The sequence below is a fragment of the Neophocaena asiaeorientalis genome, unplaced genomic scaffold (assembly GCF_003031525.2).
Source record: "Neophocaena asiaeorientalis asiaeorientalis breed wild unplaced genomic scaffold, Neophocaena_asiaeorientalis_V1.1 scaffold601, whole genome shotgun sequence".
Lineage (NCBI taxonomy): Eukaryota > Metazoa > Chordata > Mammalia > Artiodactyla > Phocoenidae > Neophocaena > Neophocaena asiaeorientalis.
In genome coordinates, this window is record NW_020174793.1 from 546,507 (window position 1) to 567,953 (window position 21,447).

At 38.4% G+C, this 21,447-nt stretch overlaps 1 protein-coding gene and 1 non-coding gene across 2 annotated transcripts in view; both read right to left on the reverse strand.

The window, feature by feature from the left end:
- CEP126 (centrosomal protein 126) overlaps window positions 1-21,447 on the reverse strand; it is a 145,295-nt gene that overhangs the window by 11,994 nt on the left and 111,854 nt on the right. The window lies entirely within an intron of this gene.
- Window positions 15,392-15,510, reverse strand: LOC112409975 (small nucleolar RNA SNORA57). The gene has a single exon (XR_003005290.1). It is a non-coding gene; the product is annotated as a small nucleolar RNA SNORA57 (small nucleolar RNA).

The window sequence follows — 21,447 nt, forward strand, 5'->3', positions numbered from 1 at the left end:
CATTTCATAACCTTTGTTAAACTTTAATTAATTAAATTAATTCTTAAATAAAATGTTTTTACATTTAATTCACATTTTCAGTTTTTTTACGAATCACTTGTTTATTCACATAGTGGTGCTTGCCTTCTGTTGATTTCTAATAACTCTTTATATATTCCACATATAATTGTCAAATTGTTGATTTTTAATAATTATTTTTAATTTAAACTTTACCAAAGCTATACATAGCTTAAAAAATCTACAAGTGTTATTATGAAATAATTACCAGCACCCATCTCCATTCTTTCTTCCCAGTGATAATCACTTTTAATTCTTTTAGCTCTTTCTTTCAGTATTTACCTCAATATTTCTAAGCCACATGCCTATACTGTCATTCTTGATATTTCAGTTTTATATGTGATATATTCACTTCCTACGGTAGTTCTTATCGCATTCTCGACCCTTCTCCCCATACCACCTTTCCTTTCAGCCTGTAAAGTACTTACCAATATATTATAATTTTTTATATTAATATTTAATAAATTACTATGTAAATATAATTTGCTGCTGTTATGTAGCATACTATGAACATATTTATTTCTTATTCAACTTTTTGTTTTGGTTGTCATTAAAAAATCATGACTGGGACTTCCCTGGTGGCGCAGTGGTTGAGAGTCCGCCTGACGATGCAGGGGACACGGGTTCGTGCCCTGGTCCGGGAAGATCCCACATGCCGCGGAAGTTCCGTTTTTAATGTAATTTATTGCTAATTCTAACTCTGCCAGAGTGAAGAGTAATAAATAACATCAAACATAGTAGATTTTCGATTCTGTTTATGTTTTTGTAGCCATCTCTTTTGCATTTGTCTTAATGGCTGCTTTCTATGCTTGGTGCACAGCTGGACTCTTCCTTTACCATCATCCTAGGGTTTTTTTTTTAGACTTTTCCTGTATTGGCACTGGGTCTTCCAAGAACTAAATGCCAAGATGGGGTTAAATAAGCAATAATTTGGGGCTTCCCTGGTGGCACAGTGGTTGAGAATCTGCCTGCTAATGCAGGGGACACAGGTTCGTGTCCCGGTCTGGGAGGACCCCACATGCCATGTAGCGACTAGGCCCGTGAGCCACAACTACTGAGCCTGTGCGTCTGGAGCCTGTGCTCCGCAGCGAGAGGCCACCATAGTGAGAGGCCCGCGCACTGTGAAGAAGAGTGGCCCCCACTTGCCACAACTAGAGAAAGCCCTCACACAGAAATGAAGACCCAACACAGCCTAAAATAAATAAATAAATAAGCAATAATTTATTAATGAAATGCCTGTGAGCAAAAACAGAGTGGGAACTGGGAGAGGCTGAGGAAATCCATCAAAACAGAAGACAAGTCTGACCCTCAGGGAAGGATGGGTAGATGGAAGGAAGGTTAAACCAGCCTTCAAGTGGCCCATCAGAAGAGTCCTGTGTCTCCCAGGAATAAGCCTGCCTTAGTAATGGAGTCATTCACTGGGACCACCGCATGGAAAGTGTGGGCTGGGCTGGATTTCCGAGCACAGCACCTAGGGCCCTTGGTCAATATCCTCCTATAGTTGGAGGGCTGTCAGGTGCATTCTCGTGGCCACCATAGCCACCTGTTTCTTAGATTTAATATCTTTTTTTCTTTCGTTTACTCCTTTGTTTTAGTAGATCATATACTCTAGTAGCTTAAGATCATGGTACACTCATATCCTGTGCAATATTCCTTAATATTTGGTTTATTCCCCTTTTCTCAGTATATATTCACTGAAATGGTCCCTTTAGGCAAGGACTGAGGGAATCTTCGCAGTATATTTACAGTATATTTGTTGAATGTATTGCAGGGTCCTTCTTCCTGGGGACCTGGCCATCTTTTCACTCAGTGGTTCCAGATCTGAAAATTGGCTCAGGTCTGGGAACTGAGCAAGGCATTGTGACTTTTTATTGGGACCACTGTCCTCAGCCTCCTGCTCCTGCATTCTTACCCCTAGTTGAAGACGTTAAGTAGTACCCTTGAAGGGTGCCTGGGTATTTTGTCCTTAGGAACTCCAAATTTCTATTAATTCTCTCTCTGCCAGTTAAGTTCTCTCGGCTGCCTCTTTAACCTTGCTGGTTTCATGGTAACTGTGGTCCCCTGACTTCTGACAGTTAAGTGCTGCTACCTGGTTTCTCTTACTTTGGGGGCTCATCATGTCCATCACTATTAATGAGCCCTGCTCTGTGACATCCTCTTCTACATTTAGGCCTGGACTACAGAGGAGAACTGGTGCTGAAGTTCTTAGTGATAGCACCTGCCTCTGTAAGAGCTAGCACTCACCCCTTGTAAGACCCTACTGAGGCCTCTCCACCACAAAGCAATGAATATGCCTCAGAGTTGTCCCCACTTCCTCTTCTGGCTGCCAGGCAGATAACTCTTACAAAATCCCAGCACAATATTTCTAGGGAAATGCTAGGCCTGAAGGATCTGCCAGAAGAATCTGTCTGGTGAGAGAGGGACCAGCATCACTAAGAACTTCAGTGCTGGTTCCCCTCTGTAGTCTGGGGCTGATGGTAAGAGAATAGGCACAGAGCTGGGTGTCTGTTGAGCCTCAATACTGGGGGACATCCACCCAGATGTCCCCCATCCCATGTTTGACTAAATGCTCTGATACCTTAGTGTAACATAGCATTTAATCACCTCTGCAGCTCCCCATTCTACATATTAAGTCCTGTGATTGCTCCTTAGCTGTGTCCTCTTCCACTGCAGGAAGAGAAGGACCTCTTTGAAAGAAGTACCACAACAAGCACACGTTGGTTCTCACACATAGCCTTTAACTGTTTGTCAGCTGCCCTCAGTTTCACATCAACCCTCTGAAGGGCTTCCATTCACTTAGTAAAAACTAGTCACTGTCCTTGCAGGTATGGTCCCTCCTGTGCCTTTTAAAGGCCTGAATTATTGCATTGGTAAGCCTGTTTTTCTCCACTGGGTATGTTTCCCCAGGCCATTATCTGTGAAATATTCAGCAGTTAAGCCACCATCTTGTGCCAAGGATGATCTGCGGCCAACATTCCACTCAGGTTGGGGTTTTCCTTGCCAGCCAGTGAGTGATCTGGCCTTCCCTCTACAGGCTGCTTTCTTGGACCATTTCTCAGTACCAACTATTCAGTTCAGTTCCTCTGAGAAGCAGATACCATGATGGAATTGGAGACGTACGAGATTTATTAGGAGGAAACACCTGTGAAGGCTAATGTGGGGTAAGAGCAGGGTTTAGCTAGGAAAGTTTTGATACTATGATGTGGAAAGAAGGAAGGAAGAAGCAGCTTTAAGAAAGTCTTGCCCACGCTAATGAGTCACTTGTCAGCAAAGACTGCCCATTGGACGAGTCCCCATTGGGCCAGAACAGTCCTCTTTTAGTCCACTCACTACTCAGTCACAGGGAAGAGCCTGGGGGAGTGAGGCATTAGTTTGAACACTGTGGGGATGCTGAAGCTACCCCAGGTAGAGGCTTCAGCCAATATCCTCCCTAGGTCAAAGGTGTCAACTTAAAGAAAAACGAAGTTGTGAGTTAAGTTTTATTCAGGGATCTTACTGAGAACTATAGCCCGGGAAACAGCCTCTCAGTAGGTCTGAGGGGACTGCTCCAAAGAGGTAGGGGAGGAGCCAGTTAGTATACGCATGAATTTTTTGGCTGGAAAGTACATGTAGTCATGCATGCATCTTGATAAAACATTATTGCTATTCACAAATACAGACGTCTCAAGTTAATGATTTTAGGGCTTTTCTACTGTAGGATGATGCAAGAATCTGGGGTCATTGAAATTCTCCCTTAGATATGCACCTTAACTATCTAGGGGTCCAAATATCCAAAGCACAGAACTTTCATCTTGATTTTCCCATCCTGAATTCCCCTCAGGGTGCACTGTTGCTGTGTTGCATCTTAACCCTTTGTATGATGATGAGCGACAGTCTCTGTTCTTTTTACTTACAAAGGGAAATCTATACACTGCACACCCATGATTGTCATTTCTATCCTTCCCCCACTGATCTGCAATGCCTGCTTTGTCATACATCAGGTCTCTTTGTTTGCATGGGTTTATTTTGGGGCTCTCTATTCTGTTACACTGATTTTATACGTATCCCTGTGCCAATACCATATTGTCTTAATTATAAGAACTTTCTATTACGTCTTGTTATTTGTAAAGCAAGTATCTCCATGTTTTTCTACTTATACAGGTGTATCTGAGCTATTCTTATTCCTTTCCTCATTCACATAAATTTTCCGATCAGCTTGTCAAGTTCCAGAAACAGCCCTTTAGTGTTTTGACTGGAATTGCATTGAATATTTAAGATCATTGGGAAGAACTGACATCTGTATGGTAGTGTGTTTTCAAATCCAACGACATGGTATATCCTTCTGTTTATTTCTTTTTAAATATCTTTCAATATTATACATATATATTTTTCCAGAAAAGGCTTGCATATCTTTTTATTTGTTTGTTTGTTTGTTTTGCGGTACGCGGGCCTCTCACTGTTGTGGCCTCTCCCGTTGCAGAGCACAGGCTCCGGACGCGCAGGCTCAGTGGCCATGGCTCATGGGCCCAGCCGCTCCGCGGCATGTGGGATCTTCCCAGACCGGGGCACAAACCCGTGTCCCCTGCATCGGCAGGTGGACTCTCAACCCCTGCGCCACCAGGGAAGCCCCATTGCATATCTTTTTAAAGATTCATCATTGGTACTTTAAATTTTTGTTGTTGTTGTAAATGGCATCTTTTCTTCAAAAAAGTTATATTTTCTGTTTCTTGCTGGAGTATAGTCATGCCTTTCAGAATTGTCCTACTTTGAGGCAAAGAGGCCTGGCCTTTATATCCCACATCTACCAGTTACTGGCTAAGGGCTGCCCTCAGGGACTGGGTGTGACCCTATGTGAGGAGTCTCTTGGCCTGAGGCCATTGTCTGGAGAATGACTCAGATGAGACCTGCCAGCTGTCGATACTCCCACCAGCTAGGAAATACTACTTAGGCCTGAAGGGGGAGTCTCAGCAGAGTATCAGAGCAACTATTAAATGTCCTTTAACAGATTGAAGAGCTCTCTTTTATATTCTTAGTTTTGTTAAATGCTCCTGCTTTTGCAAAAGGAGAGGAGGTGCCTACCTGTACGGTGTGGGGAATTGGATGTGAGGTCTGACTGCTTTTTTTTTTTTTTTTTTTTTTTTTTGCGTTACGCGCGCCTCTCTCACTGTCGTGGCCTCTCCCGCTGCGGAGCACAGGCTCCGGACGCGCAGGCTCAGCGGCCATGGCTCACTGGCCTAGCCGTATCCGCGGCTTGTGGGATCCTCCAGGACCGGGGCACAGAACCCGTGTCCCCTGCATCGGCAGGCGGACTGTCCACCACTGCGCCACCAGGGAAGCCCTGGTTGCTTCTTAAACAGACTTTCAACTCATCCTGCATCCGCCTCACCTTTACCCCAGGTAACCCGAGCTTTTTCTGTGGTTTTGCAGGACAGACTGGCTTGCTCTTAGGCTTCTCCCACTGCAGCATAGGTTTTAGCTTTCTTTGGTCATCCAAATCAGTTACCACTTGACTACCTGCTTTCTGACCTTCAAAGGTCTGATGCTGTTTTCTCCCCTGGTCTCTCTCTTTTTTATCCCTTAATTGTCATTTAAGTTGGGTTCAGGAAGGAACAGAGGTAAATTGTGTGTTCAATTGTTCTTGCCTGGAAGCTCTCTCAGTATCTGGATTTGGAGATTTATGAAACAAAGGAAAAGTGGGCGGAGTTTGACATAGGCTGTTTCTCAAGAAGGCCCGAATTACCCCTTCTTTCTTCTTCATCTTTGCTTGCCTAACCCACCCTTCAGGTCTCAAAGTAGTAGTCACATTCTCCAGGATGCCTGCCTTCACAGCCCAAGTTTGGGTTAGATACTCCTTCTATGTGATTGCAGTATAAACTTTGTTCTTCTTATTGTAGCATTTATCACACTTTGTGCTAAATCCTTGTTTACCAGCTTTTAACATCTCATAGGCTACACATTTATTGACGGGGGTTGTATTTGATCTCTATTGGAGTCCCCAGTCCCAAGCACAGAGGTGATTTAAGAGGTATTCAACAGAGTTGTACTGAGTGAATATATATTGATACATAAATAAACCACACAGCTTTGAGTTGATTTCCAATAAATGCAGTAACTTACAAAGCTCTCACTTTTCTGTAGATAAATATTTTTTCTTTTCTTTATTTGCTGGGCTCTAGAAACCAAAAAGGCAATACTAGTTTTATTTTGATGGTTATTAGACTCATAGATATTAATGTCTTAACCAATGCCATTTTAAAGGTACTTGAGTTTATCACTAATATGGGTTAGGAGTAGATGATGTGTAAAGTTCTCTCTCTCTTTCTCTTAACTTCTTTAAATGTTTACTACTCAAAACTTCTAATTTTCGTATCTAGGCATTATAAAAATCTCTAGAAGGCATTATGACAACTACTACATAAGCAATAAAGTATGAGGATAAAATATTAAAAATGGAGAAGAGATTTAAAAATATTTTAAGTGTTTAATAAGTATTTTTTGGCTCATAACCCAACTTTTAGGAAACATAAGCAATAACAATCATTAAGGCAACCCTTCAATATTGTATTTTTGCTTACATAGTTTACCACTCTGTAGTACAATACTAATAGTGCTTTACTATACTTTGTTTTCAAAAGCACCAACTACAGAACAAAAGTCATTCTAATGTAATCTTTTCAAGGAAGTCCTTGGAGAGCTTATTTCATTGATGCTCATATACAGGAAGAAATAAAGCAAGTTTATGATTAGTCACTCCTCTTCTGATTCTGAAGCTACAGGAGCCCCTTTCAGGAATATTTGTTTAAAGAATGCCCTGGAAGTTGCTTTTGTGACAAGCAAACTCAGTCTCCAATGTGGAAAAACTGTTATAGGATCTATAATTCAGCTTCATCAGAACTCTGGAAAGGCAGACTTTAAGGGGCATTCTTTAGCCTCTCATGTGTACACTTTTATCAAAGAAGACATTCTCATTTGCTCTTAATTTTTTGGCTTATCTGATAAAAAAATAAATGTACAAAGTAGATAGTGTGAAAAATATAGTGTGAAAAATATACTACTGAGAAATCACCACTGCTAATATTCTGTTGCATAGATTTCCTGGTTTTTCTTTCTCTATATAAAACAATATATTAACATAAAACAAGTGTTGTCAGAAATCACTGATCTTCAAACTAGGTTGCAAGTTATCAGTGAGTGAAGATATTTTATTGGTTGTAACCAGAATTGTTTTGTTTTTTTAATTGAGATATAATTGACATATAACATTGTATTAGTTTTAGGTGTACAAAATAATGTATATATTGCAAAATGATTACCACAATAAATTTAGTTAACTTCCAAGCAACTGTTAAATTCCTCAAAAAATAAAAAGTAGAACTACCAAACAATTTGGCAATTCTACTTCTGGGTATTTATGTGAAGGAAATGAAATCACTATCTCAAAAAAACATCTGCACCTGCATGTTCACTGCAGCATTATTTACAATAGCCAAGACATGAAAACAACCAGCACCCGATTTTAAAGGGTAAAAGCTACTGGCATTCACTGTGATAGAAAGCCCATTGTCTCCTAACCACTAGAGGGCAGTATATTACATTAGTTAAAAAAAAAAATCTCAGACAGTACAACTTAATACAACTCGACCTAGTTTTACAACTGATTATGATAAACATAAAATTACACGTAATTTTATGTTGGACTGTTAGTTTAATGGTATGTGAGGACCTATCACATGGCATACACTGAGTTAGGGATATACTGATGAATAAGACATGTTCTATAATTTAGTAAGAAGACAAGGGTGATAACACAAGGCAGTCAGTTATTCACTTCGGTTTGGCTTGTGTCTGCCTTTCCAGCCTCATATCCTGCCACTCCCCAGCTTTCAAGCTGAGCTGTGGTCATGCTGACTACTCCTAATTGTCTTGCACATGCTGTTCTCTCTTCCTGGGATGTTGTTTGTGCTTCTCTCTGCCTGGTGAACCCCAATTTACACCTCAAACTCCAAAATCCTGACTTTCCCAGGCAAAGTTAAGTACAAGCATGTGCTTTCTCCATTCCACTCCTTTGGAACCAAGTCTGGTCCTCTTAGAGTTGATGACTTATGTCTCTTTTCCCTAGGAAACTGAGCTGCTGGAAGGCAAGGGATGTGTTGTTCATTTTTGTTTCTCTTGCTGTGGTTGTGCCTATCACATAGACAGTGCTTAAAATGCATATTTAATAAATGAGCAAATAAAAGTGCTATGAATAGATGCTGTAATGAGATAATTTCCTCTATAGTCTCTCCATTGATCCTTCTACTCTCTCCTTCTGTACATGCCACTAAAAAGCATCTAAACGAAAGACAGGATGCTTTGACTTGCTGATGGTGAGGGAGAGTCAGGCTTTGCCAATAAGAAAAGGAAAGGGTAATGAATTTTGGAGGATAATTTAGTTTTCCCTGATATTTCCCCCATGACACCTTGGGGAATGATCTTCACTTTAGCAATACACAGCTGAGACTAAATAATCTTTGTTCTTCTGTCCCTATCTTACAGTAGCCAAGTAGGCAAAGTGGTTATGTTTGTCATTTGGCTAGCAGTTAACAACCCTGACACCTTTAGCATTAAGAAGACAGGATGCCTAGTACATTCCATTGTGATCTACAAAAGCTAAAGAAATCAGTCAAGTTTCAACATGCCCCAAGTACTCATGTGGCAAATTAAACAATTCTCCATCCAAGTGGTATACGTAGTTTTTTATAAAAGTTTTTGTTATATGTTCACTTTGGATATGCTTGCAAAAAAATTAAAAAGTGTTTTTAGCTTGTTTTAAATCTAATAGATATGCCCATACTCATAGTCATCTAGGAAATTCTGCTCTGTAAAGAGACCTGGTTGTACATTACAAGGGTTAAGTAAGGTCTAAAATCAAATAGACTTTGGTTTGAGTCCTGGGTATGTCTTTTTCTGGCTTTGTGACCTTGGGCACATTACTCAACCTCACTTCACTTCAGTTCCTTCATTTGAAATATGGACACAGCAACAGTACTTCCCTCACTGGGTTGCTAGGAGGATTAGATGAGGTCCTGCACGTAAAGAGCTTTGCACAAGATTTGGCATATTGTGAGCTTTCAATAAATGTTAGCTATCATTACTAGATAAAGATCTTTACTGCAAGATAAAAGCATTTTTTTCTTGGCGTGTAGACTTTTCTTTTTGTTTCAAATAACCAGCACTTAATGGATTTTTTCCCCCCACTATGGCTGTAAGAAGTTTATTCTTGCCATTTTGATAAGACATATGGCATAAGCAGATGGGGGCTTGAGAGCATGAGGACCTTGGTGAAGGTAAAGTGAAGCCCCTGCTGTGGGATGTGATAGCCTGGGCTGGTGGGGATCAGACTCCATGGACCTCAAAAAGTCTCTCACAGGGCTTCCCTGGGAGCGGCTGGGCCCGTGGGCCGTGGCCGCTGGGCCTGCACTTGCGGAGCCTCTGCTCCGCGGCGGGAGGGGCCACAGCGGTGAGAGGCCCGCGTACCGGAAAAAAAAAAAAAAGTCTCTCACAGTATTTCCCATCCAAAGAATTCTTACCTTTGTTGCCCCTGCAGATGCAGTGGGGAATACAAGCCTTGTTATTAAGCACCTTGAGGGTCTTCTACTACTTTGGCAAGAGTGAGATTTTTCTTCTACAGGGTCAGTGATGTTGGGCTTGTAATATGGCTTTCAAACAGATTATCTAAATGATCAGTTCCTATGGGTGGGAATGTTACTCTGTATAATCCATATCCAAATGGCATACATACGTGATTAATATATTTTTAAGCAAACTATTAAACATATGTTTTACTGTTTTATATAATTATAGTGACATTTGTTCTGAACCAAAAATTAGGATGTATGGTACAACAAAAATTTTTAAACGTTTTAAGAGTTTAAAACATTTTAACTTTTAATTTTGAGATCATTTTAGACTTACAGAAAAGTGGTCATGACAGTACAGAGAGTTCCTACATACCCATTACTCAGCTTTCCCTAATGTTAACATCTCATATCACCATGGTAGAGTTGTTAAAACTTAGAAACAAACGTTTGTAAAATACTATTAACTAAACCACAGATTTTATTAGGATTTCAACAGTTTTTTCCGTTAATGTCCTTATTCTGTTTCAGGGTCCAACCCAAGATAATAATGTTACATTTTGTTCTGTCCTTTAGTCTCTTCTAATCTGTCACAGTTCCTTTGTTTTTCCTTTCCTTTCACGACCTTGATAATTTTGTAAAGTATTGGTCAGGCATTTTGCAGAATGTCCTCAGTTTGTCTGAGTTTGTGTGATGTGTTTCTCCAGATTATTGAGTTTATAGATTTTGGGGAAGGGTGCCACAGAAGTAATGTACCCTTCTCAGTGTGATATATTAGGGGGTACAACATATTGACATATTCTCTTACTAGTAATTTTAATCTTCATCATGTGGTTCAAGTGATAGCAGCCAGGGTCTCCTTTCCTATAAGATTACTTTTTTCCCTTTGAGATGAATAAATACTTTGGTGAGATACTATGAGTCTATGTAAATATTCTGCTTCTCCTTAAACTTTCCAACTGATTTTAGCATTCATTTGTGGATCTTGCTTGTAACAATTTTCTAATGGTGATTTTTCTATTTCCCTCATTTCTTCTCCGTTTATTAATTGGAATTCTTTTGTAAAGAAGAGTTGTTTCTTCCCTCTCATCTATTTATTCAATCATTTATGTCAGTATGGACTTACAGATATTTGTCTTATTCTTTGGGTTATAATACAATATTATCATTATTTTTTTTGTCAAATTGTTCCAGTTTTGGCTACTGGAAGCACTTTTAGGTTAGTTCCTGTGTCCTTTTAAAATACTTCCATTTTTATTTACTCCAGGCCTAGCTTGTATTTTCCCTGTACCAGTTCTAGAATCAATTACTTCCCCCAAAGCCCTGGTTCCTTCTATTAGAGAATAGTTTTTTCGTTTTCTTTCTTTTTTTTTTTTTTTTTTTTTTGGGACAGGGGAGCCCAGAGAATAGTTTTTAGAAACCAAGATCTGAGTGTCAGTTTCTCTAAGCAGACAGAGCAAGGAAATATGCATATGTGTGCTGACCGATGTACACATACATATCTATATTTCTGTATCCATCTATCTGTATATATATTTTAAAACAGCATGAATTCATGCTGACTCTGACTCCCACCCAGCACCAGAGGTTTTATTCTAGCTTTCCCCTTTTCTGGAAAAGGCAAAACCATAAGAACAAAAAATCGGTCAGCGGTTGCTCAAGGCTGTACAAGGGAAATTTTGGCTTGACAAATCTTCATGGTTCAGTGGTGGTAGATGCACAGCTCTCTGCATCTGTCGACATTCATAGAATTGTATACCATAAAAAGTGAATTTTACTGTGTGCAAATTAGAAAAAACTTCAGCCAGAACATTGTAAGAACTCAACATGGAATGCAGATCATGACGAATAAATCTAACTATTAAAATTAACGACATAACCACACTGAAGGGGATGGGGAAGAAAGGAGCTGACCTACAAAACTTTGGAAAACAGTATATTGAGTGAATCAGTAAGACTAAAGTCAAAAGGAATGGTATAAACACTGAACTTTAGTTGGTAAATTCGTTTCTCATAGGTATATGGGTTAGCAGTTATGAAACTACTTTTCATTGTGTACCAGGGTTAAACAAATTAATGCACTCATTGTGGGTAATGAGAGCCAGGCTTCTTAATGCCAAAGAAAGAAGAAAGAAATAAACATTTTTGAATAAATAAAAGAATAAACATTTTTGGAATTTTTATATAAAATGTTTATAGAGATATAAAAACTGTCATACTTAGTTACACATTTAAAGAATTTTTTAATTGAAAAGGATAAAATTACATGAAATTGAGAAAATCTGGTACATGTTACAAGCTATTAAAATATATGCAAGTGTGTGTGTATTTATATATGTATACAATGTAGTTTTTTCTAAAAGCATCAACATTTGTAGGAACACAGGCATTGCCATTCTGACTCAAACTAATGAGGTTTTGTTCTTATTAGAAACAAAAATTTACCTCTATGTTTCTTGAATTGAGTGGTGTTGGTGTATTTTATTGCCAATGTGATTTATCTATTTTTAAAATTTTTACTGGAGTATAGTTGATTTATAATGTTGTGTTAGTTTCTGCTGTATAGCAAAGCAAATCAGTTATACATATACATATATAATTCTTCTTTAGATTCTTTTCCCATAGAGGTCATCACAGAGTATTGAGTAGAGTTCTCTGTGCTATACAGTAGTTCCTTATTAGTTATCTATTTTATATATAATAGCATGTATATGTCAATCCCAATCTCCCAATTTATCCCTCCCCCGCTTTCCCCTCTGGTAACCACAAGATTGCTTCTACATCTGTGACTCTATTTCTGCTTTGTAAATAAGTTCATTTGTACCATTTTTTTTAGATTCCACATATAAGTGATATCATATATTTGTCTTTCTCTGTCTGACTTTTAACTTTGCTCAGCATGACAATCTCTAGGTCCATCCATGTTGCTGCAAAGAGCATTTTCATTCTTTTTTATGGCTGAGTAATATTCCATTTTGTGTGTGTGTGTGTGTGTGTGTGTGTGTGTGTGTGTGTGTGTGTGTGTGTGTGTATACAACACATCTTCTTTATCTATTCTTCTGTTGATGGACATTAAGGTTGCCTTTATGTCCTGGCTATTGTAAGTAGTGTTGAAATGAACATTGGGGTGCATGTATATATATATATTTTAAATATCTTTATTGGAGTATATTTGCTTTACAATGGTGTGTTAGTTTCTGCTTTATAACAAAGTGAATCAGCTATACATATACATGTATCCCCATATCTCCTCCCTCTTGTATCTCCCTCCCACCCTCCCTACCCCACCCCTCTAGGTGGTCAAGCATGTATCTTTTTGAATTATGATTTTCTCCAGGAATGGGATTGCTGGATCATTTGGTAGTTCTATTTTTAGTTTTTTAAGGAACCTCCATACTGTTCTCCATAATGGCTGTACCAATTTACATTCTCACCAACAGTGTAGGAGGGTCCCATTTTCTCCAAACTCTCTCCAGCATTTATTGTTTGTAGATTTTTTGATGATGGCCATTCTGACCAGTGTGAGGTGATACCTCATTGCAGTTTTGATTTGCATTTCTCTAATAATTAGTGATGTTGAGCATCTCTTCATGTGCTTTGCCAACATGGATTTAAAATGAGGTTATGGTAATCCTCTTTGATGCCAATTTTATTTTAATATTACATATATATACTTCAGTATGATTTTATTTATATAAATGCCCAAAATGGACTAATTAAATCTCTGGTGACAGAAGTCAGAATAGCAATTATTTTTGAGGGGTAATGTGTAATACTTCTGGGGTGCTAGTAATGTTCCATATCTTAATCTAGGTGGTGGTTACTTCATAAAATTTTATGAAGATATATGTGATATATACATGATTTGTTCCCCCTTTATATATGTGTTATATTTTAATTAAAACATTTGCTTAAAATATTTCCAGACTCATGCTTGGACAGTTCAAATATCCAAATGTGTTTCCATGCTATTGTAAGCAAGTGATCCTCTCTGACAGTGATTTTGGATAAACCTGTCTAAATTTCTCTTATCAGTTATTAGAAGCTCTGCCTCCTACAAGTGTGTCTAAATTTTCTTTTGATTATTTTTTTCAAATCCCTTTATTTATTTAAATTTATTTATTTATTTGGCTGCATTGGGTCTTCTTTGCTGCATGCAGGCTTTCTCTAGTTGTGGCGAGCAGGGGCTACTCTTCGTTGCGGTGTATAGGCTTCTCATTGCGGTGGCTTCTCTTGTTGTGGAGCATGGGCTCTAGACACGCAGGCTTCAGTAATTACAGCATGCAGGCTCAGTAGCTGTGGTTTGTGGGCTCTAGTGCACAGGCTCAGTAGTTGTGGTTCACAGGCTTAGTTGCTCCACAGCATGTGGGATCTTCCTGGACCAGGGATCACAACTGTGTCCCCTGCACTGGCAGGTGGATTCTTAACCACTGCACCACTAAGGAAGTCCCTCTTTTTTCGTTTTATAATTTTTTTCTATTTCTTTAATTAATTAATTTATTTAAAAATTATTTGGCTGTGTTGGGTCTTTGTTGCTGCACGCGGGCTTTATGTAGTTGCAGTGAGCGGGCTGCTCTTCGATGCGGTGCATGGGCTTCTCATCATGGTGGCTTCTCTTGTTGTGGAGCACGGGCTCCAGGCCTGCGGGCTTCAGTAGTTGCAGCATACAGGCTCAGTAGTTGTGGCACACAGGCTTAGTTGCTCCATGGCATGTGGGATCTTCCCAGACCAGGGCTCAAACCTGTGTCCTCTGCATTGGCAGGCAGATTCTTAACCACTGCGCCACCAGGGAAGCCCGGAAGTCCCTCTTCTGATTTTTTTGATATCCTTTGCCTAAGAGATTACTATATCTTGTAGTGAGTTTTATTAGTTTGTTCACTGAGGAAAGTGATGCTTTCTTTGATTCTTCTAAATTTACTTTCTCAATTCGAAAGAGAATCCTTTTTCCCTAAAACTTAAAACTCAGTGTGATAAGGCATTTTTCTTTCTTACATTATTTTAAAATATATATACTATCACATTCTCACTTAGTCTTCACTTTTGTAGCATGCAAAATGCTATTCTCTTTCACTTTAATTCAAAAGGAACCTCTACTCTTTGTCTTTCTACTTTTCTCACTTTAAATGAACCCACTCTGGATCTAAAATTCTAACATTTATTTTTGGGGAAGTTATGGCCAGTATTGCACAGTGATTCTAGTAGTGGACAATGTCATAATGTATTAGTAAAGAACAAATCTTATCCTGCTTTACCAGCTTACTAGTGAGGCTGTTTTGGCCTAGGCTGACTTTGGATTTTAACTATTTTTAACTATCCTTGTTTGTAGAGGCATTCTTTGATGCACAAATGAAAGGAATTAAAGTTAGGGATTATTAAATGTGGAGCTGGTTTGGCATGTAGGATGCTGTTGAATACATCTACAGTAGCATATAAATATAAATATTTGTCTTTAAAAAAACCCGCAAATTTTCATTTGAGATGTTTGGAATACTTCACAAACATCATGGCACACCCATTTGGCCTGCTTACCCCATTGGAATATCATTATTTATTTGTTTGTTTGTTTGTTTATTTATTTACTGTAGAACAGCCTTTATAGTTTGCAATGCAATGTGGAAGAGGAGGGGATACCACAACTCTGGCTCCTAGGGCAGCTCCACAGACCTGAAATCAAAGAAGGCATGAGTACCCCAGGAAGGAGCCTGCTGAACTCTGGTTTTGCCCTGCTCCTTGGAGCCAGGTGTCTGGGCACTTGAGGTTAGAACATATGGAATGGAAGCCTTCCGTGCCAAAGATGTGACACTGGGAAGGCCAGAGCCCTTTCCCTAGACCTCCATACATTACTGGGACTGAGAGGAATGTCATTTAATAAATGACATCAAAATTCACAAAATTGTATTGATGGCATAAAAAAATGTCTCAAAATATTTACTAGTAGAGGCATACAACTTTCTATTTTTTAAAATCTAAGCTCTAAATTTACTCTTGCCTTCCTAAATTCTGTTCTTATACACCCCAAATAAGATGGTACAAAATGCTTCTTCTTTCAGTTGGTCATGACCTTGGGTGGGTTTAACTGTCTCTGGATTATGGTAACAGAATAATGATTCACCAAAAACAGTCACATTCTGGGCTTCCCTGGTGGCGCAGTGGTTGAGAGTCTGCCTGCTGATGCAGGGGACACGGGTTCGTGCCCCGGTGTGGGAAGATCCCACATGCTGTGGAGCGGCTGGGCCCGTGAGCCATGGCCGCTGAGCCTGCATGTCTGGAGCCTGAGCTCTGCAACGGCAGAGGCCACAACAGTGAGAGGCCCACGTACCGCCAAAAAAAAAAAAAGTCACATTCTAATCCCCATAACCCATGACTATGTTATGTAAAATGGTGTATTAGTTTCCTATTGTGATGTAACAAAATACCACAAACTTAGTGTCTTAAGACAATATAAATTTGTTACTTAGTTATAAAGATCAGAAATCTAAAATGGGTTTCTGTGGGCTAGAATCAAGGTGCTGATAGGACTGTTACTTCTGTAGGCTCTAGGGCAGAATTTGTTTCCTTACCTTTTCTTGCTTTTAGAGGCCACCTGTATCCCTAAGGGTGTGGCCCCCTCCTCCATCTTCAAAACCTGCAGTTTAGCATAATATGCATATCTCTCTCTGACTTTAACACTGACCCTCCTGCCTTCCTCTTTTACTTATCTGGACCCTTATGATTACACTGAATCCACCCAGATAACCCAGGATAACATCCCCATCTTAATATCCTTAACTTAGTCATATCTGCAAAGTTCCTTTTGCCATCTAAGGTCATATCTTCACGTGTCCTGAAGAGGATGTGAACATCTTGGGGGACCATAATTCTGCTAACCAGTTCCATTTTGCCTAACTTTTAAGTTTATTCCTATAAAATTTCTGGTAATACCTTATTATTATCTTTTTTTTTTTTTTTTTTACTCCCTCTTGAACCCATTCCAATTAGATTTTTGTTCCAAAACTCTGCTGAATCATTTTTGTCAAAACCACCAGTGAGGGGCTTCCCTGGTGGTGCAGTGGTTGACAGTCCGCCTGCTGATGCAGGGGACACGGGTTCGTGCCCCGGTCTGGGAAGATCCCACATGCTGTGGAGCGGCTGGGCCCATGAGCCATGGCCGCTGAGCCTGCGCGTCCGGAGCCTGTGCTCCGCAACGGGAGAGGCCACAGCAGTGAGAGGCCTGCGTACCGCAAAAAAAAAAAAAAAAAACCACCAGCGACCTCCAGGTAGCCAAATCCAGCGGGAGTTTTTCAGTCTTAATTTAACCCAAACTTATTACCAGCTTTGACACAGTTGATTCCTCCCTCCTTCTTGAGACAATTTCTTTCTTCGCTGCTCAGATCTCTTCTCTAGCTACATTCTCTCTCCAGGTGATTTCAACTAATTTCACGGCTGTAAATATCATCTGCACACTGGCAATTCCCAAATTACATGTTGATTCAGGGCCACACACCCAAATTCCAGACTTGTGTATTTAACTACCTATTTAGTATCACCACTTGGATAAATAATAAGCATCTTAAACCTAAAAATGGATTTTCAGCCAAAACCTGCTTCTCCTTCTGTATTCCTCATCTCAGGAAATGGTTCCATCATTCATACAGGTACTCAGGCCCAAAAACATTGGAATCATCCTTGATTGCTCCTTTTCTTTATTTCACATCCATTCCATCATAAAATATTTCAAAATATATTCTTTATCTGACCGCTTATTACTGCCACCATTGTTAACCTGATCCAAGCCATAAACTTCTCTCACTTAGGCTATTGCCAAAGTTCTTTAATTGGTCCCCTTCTTCCCTCTCCTAAATATATGTTCCAGACACCGGGGTGATCCTTTAAAAGGATCATGTTCCTCCCTTACCCTAAACCCTGCAAAGGATTCATTCACATAAATCTAGACTGAAATCCCATGGCCTACAAGCCCTAGATGGTCCTGCCTGTGGCTACCTCTCTTACATTATTTCCCAGTAATTCTGCCTTGCTTGCCGCTCAATAGCCATGCTGGCATTTCTATTCCTTAAACATGTTAAGCACACTCCTGTGGAAGGTCCCCTTTATGTAGAATTCTATTCTACTACCACCAAGGTTAGCTCTCCTACTCACTCAGATAGTTGCTCAAATGTCACCTTCTCAGAGCCCTTCTCTGAGCACTCTACCTCTGTCTCTAAAATAGTACTCCCATCATTCTCTGTCCCTTACCATGCTCTGGTTTTCATTTGGTATACTGTATAACTATCTGATGTTATAGTTTTATGTTTTAAAATCTGTAATCCGCACTAAAATTTAAGTTCCATAATGGCAAATAATAAGTTTTGTCTTTTATTGTATCTCTAACACACAGAGCAGTACCTAGCACATAGTAGGGGCTCAATAAGTTGAACAATTGAATATTTTTTCCTTTATTTGTTATTTTGATCTGCCACTATGTACCCTATTTTAATTCCTAAGGGCACAAACGAATGACAATCTTTAGTTTCCAGGAGCTCTTGATTTAGAAGGAGACATTTATACACACAAATAATTACAATTTGGGGTACAAAGTACATAATTTATATACAGGAGGCAGTAGAGATGATTATTAGGAAAAACTGGAGAAAATTCAACCTAAGCAGAATTTAAAAGAATTAATTAAATTTTATTAGGCAGATGTAATTAGAGTGAAAGGGAAGGCATTCCAAGATAGTAGTATATGTACAAGCAGAGAGGCATGAAATAGCAGGTTGTATTTGGGAGTCTATGAAGAGTTCAGTATATTGGAATAAGTGGTGTGGTGAGAAAGGTGTTAAAGATGATGTAGGTAAGGAGGGAGGACTCATAATATGAAGAGCCTTACATGCCACACTCAGGAGTGTAAATTTTCTCTAGTAGCCAGAGAGGAAGCTCTAAAAACATTTAAGATTGGATTGATATAATTTTCATTCTGGTCATTTCACTCACACTTTAGAAATGCCATTCTAGCAGCCTTATTGGTGCCAGAGGTAAGAAATTCATCTTGAGATAGACCAGATGAGAGGTGATGAGAACATGAAGTAGAAATAGTTGATGGAAAATAAAAGGATGTATGAGACTGTCATAATTCTATGAAAACATTTTTTTATGATCATACAACTTTTGGCTTTGTTTCTATACTGAAAAAAACAAACTTATAATATATATCTGGTTTCTCCAGCAGACTTTCTTATTGGGAAAAGAACATACCGATCAGGCAATTCAAGTAATCCAGTTGAGATTGCAGTTTATGTTTTATATTTACCATTTACCTTGTGAGCTTTGCTAGTAAAGTCAGTTTTATAGAGACCCATCAGCCCTGGATAAAGTGATAACTTTAATTTCTGAACCTGCATAATTGAGAACAAGACCCCTTGGTAACATCTCCGAAGTACAGAGATCCTTCAAAGTCTTAAATAAATAGCATTACTATTTATGAGAGGAATTATTAATCATAAACTTTTTACACCGCTGTACAAAAATTTTGTAGAATTTATTAGGAATTTCAGAAAAACAAGCTTCAGTACTATAGCTAATACATAATTTGAATAATAAAATGCCTTATTTTATTTTTAAATACAATGACTTTATTTCCAGTAGCATACTCATTAAAAACAATGAAGTATTTTCATTTATTAAAAATGTATTTATCAATAAAAACATAATAAATTATAATTTGTAGCATTAATATAAACTGGTCAATTTATCTCCATTGCCCATGTTATGATTTACCTTTATTTTATGGTTATAGTGTTTTAATAATTAACAAATGCATAAATATATGATATATTTACAGGAGATTCTCAAAAATAATGATGTTACTGTTATACTTCATCAGTGTTTTCTCTGTGATCCGGATCCAACATCAGGATGGATTGGTCCTTGGCTGGCTGTTCTGTAACATAATTTCAGAATATTCTTTAACTGTAGTATTCATAGACTTTAAGGTAAAACCTGTAAGGTGGATCTCCTTACAAAATACAGACTTTAATAAAACTAAACTCACAATTCAATTTCTCAAATGCTACATATACATCAGTCTCAACATAGTGACTACCACTTTACATAAGGCATCATACTAATCATAATAGTCCATAATCTTTACTCTTTGGTAAGATTTGCTTAAGAGATGCTTTTTAAAATCATAATCTGCTGTGTAAATGGTCAAAATTTAATAATTTCATTTTCTACAGGAGACACTTGGAGCCGATATAATACCCTAGGAATAGTTTAACAACATATTGGGCTAAAGAAGTTGCTTGGGAAGGTAACTGTTAAAAATTCATTAAATTTATTTCATTTAAAAAAGTAAATACAACATTCCAAACTAAAAATTCTGCTTCTAAGATTCCTAGTTTTTACATTGAAAAATCATGGTAGGTGTCTTGAGGATGCCCTGTGGTAACCCTATTATCCTATATTGTTTGCATATTGTCTTTATTATAATGCACATTACTTCAGGAAAGGAAAGTGTTTTCCTCTTTCTAGTCCCAGCCTGGCACATGGTAAGAACTCAGGTAATATCTGTTCAACAAATAAAAAGAGACAAATACCATAGTTTTTACAAAAAAAAAAAAAAAAAAAGGAAAAAAAATCAGGCTGCTATGGCTTGCCAAAAAGAAGAAATTCTAAATTTTGGATGGGACAAAGTTTGGGCTGAATAAGCCCATCTAAAGGGGATGACACTGAAGTCAAGTCTTAAAGAAGAGTAGGAGAGAGACATTTACGAGCAAGTCCTGAGAGGCAGTGGGAGCAGTGTGGGCCTTGGAAACTGCAAGAAGTTCCAGGGAGATCTGCCTGTTACTCAAGAGTGTGTAAATTATGAGCTGTGGAGCAACTGGAGATGAGGGTGAAAAGGTCTTGAATGTAGTTCACTGGAGATATAATTTTATCTTTTAGGTGATGTGTAACTACTGAGGTTGGGTTTTAAGAGAGAGAGTGATATGTTCACATTTGTGCTTTAAAAAGATTACTCTGGTGGTGGTGTGAAAGAGGCAGTGGAGTGAGCAAACAGGGAGGCTGTTGAAATGGTCTAGATGAGACATGATGAATTCTTAAACTAAGATACTATCAGTAGAAATGGAGAGGAGTGAATGGATTTGAGATGCACTTTATTATTAACAGGATTTATTGACTAGGGGTAAGGGAGAATGAGAAGCCTGGATGAGATACAAATTTCTCTCTGGGAAATTTGGTATATGATGGTGTCATTAATTGAAATAAAAATTGTAAAAGGAACAGATTTTGGGGGGAAGATGGGAAACTATAAACCCTAGTTCACCACTGAACAGTTCTGAGACTTGAGAAAATTACTTGATGTCTTTAGCTGAGAAGATTAAACAGAAGAATATGCATGACACCATTTGGCATAGTGCTTTTCAAGGATAGGAACCCAGTAAGTGTGAGTTTCCTTTCTTCTAATTATATCTCAACAATATTCAGTTGTCACAAAGAATATTAATTGATTAAATATTAACACTCAGTAAAGGGCTTTGGAAGAACTCTAGAAACAGTTGTACTTTTATGGAGTATAAAATGGTCAGAATATTAAAAAAAAGTTTCAGTTTCAAATAAATCTCTGCATTTTATTGCAGTCTGAAAAATGTGGATAATTTATATATTCAAAGCCCATGTATAAAAAATCATAAAATCTCAACCAATATTTTCAAGTATTTAGTATGTGCAAGTTTCTGTGAAGTAGGCAGATAAGTGAAAAATAGCCTCTCAGATTATAGTTCTAAAGAAGATTATTCACATATAAAGACAACTAACA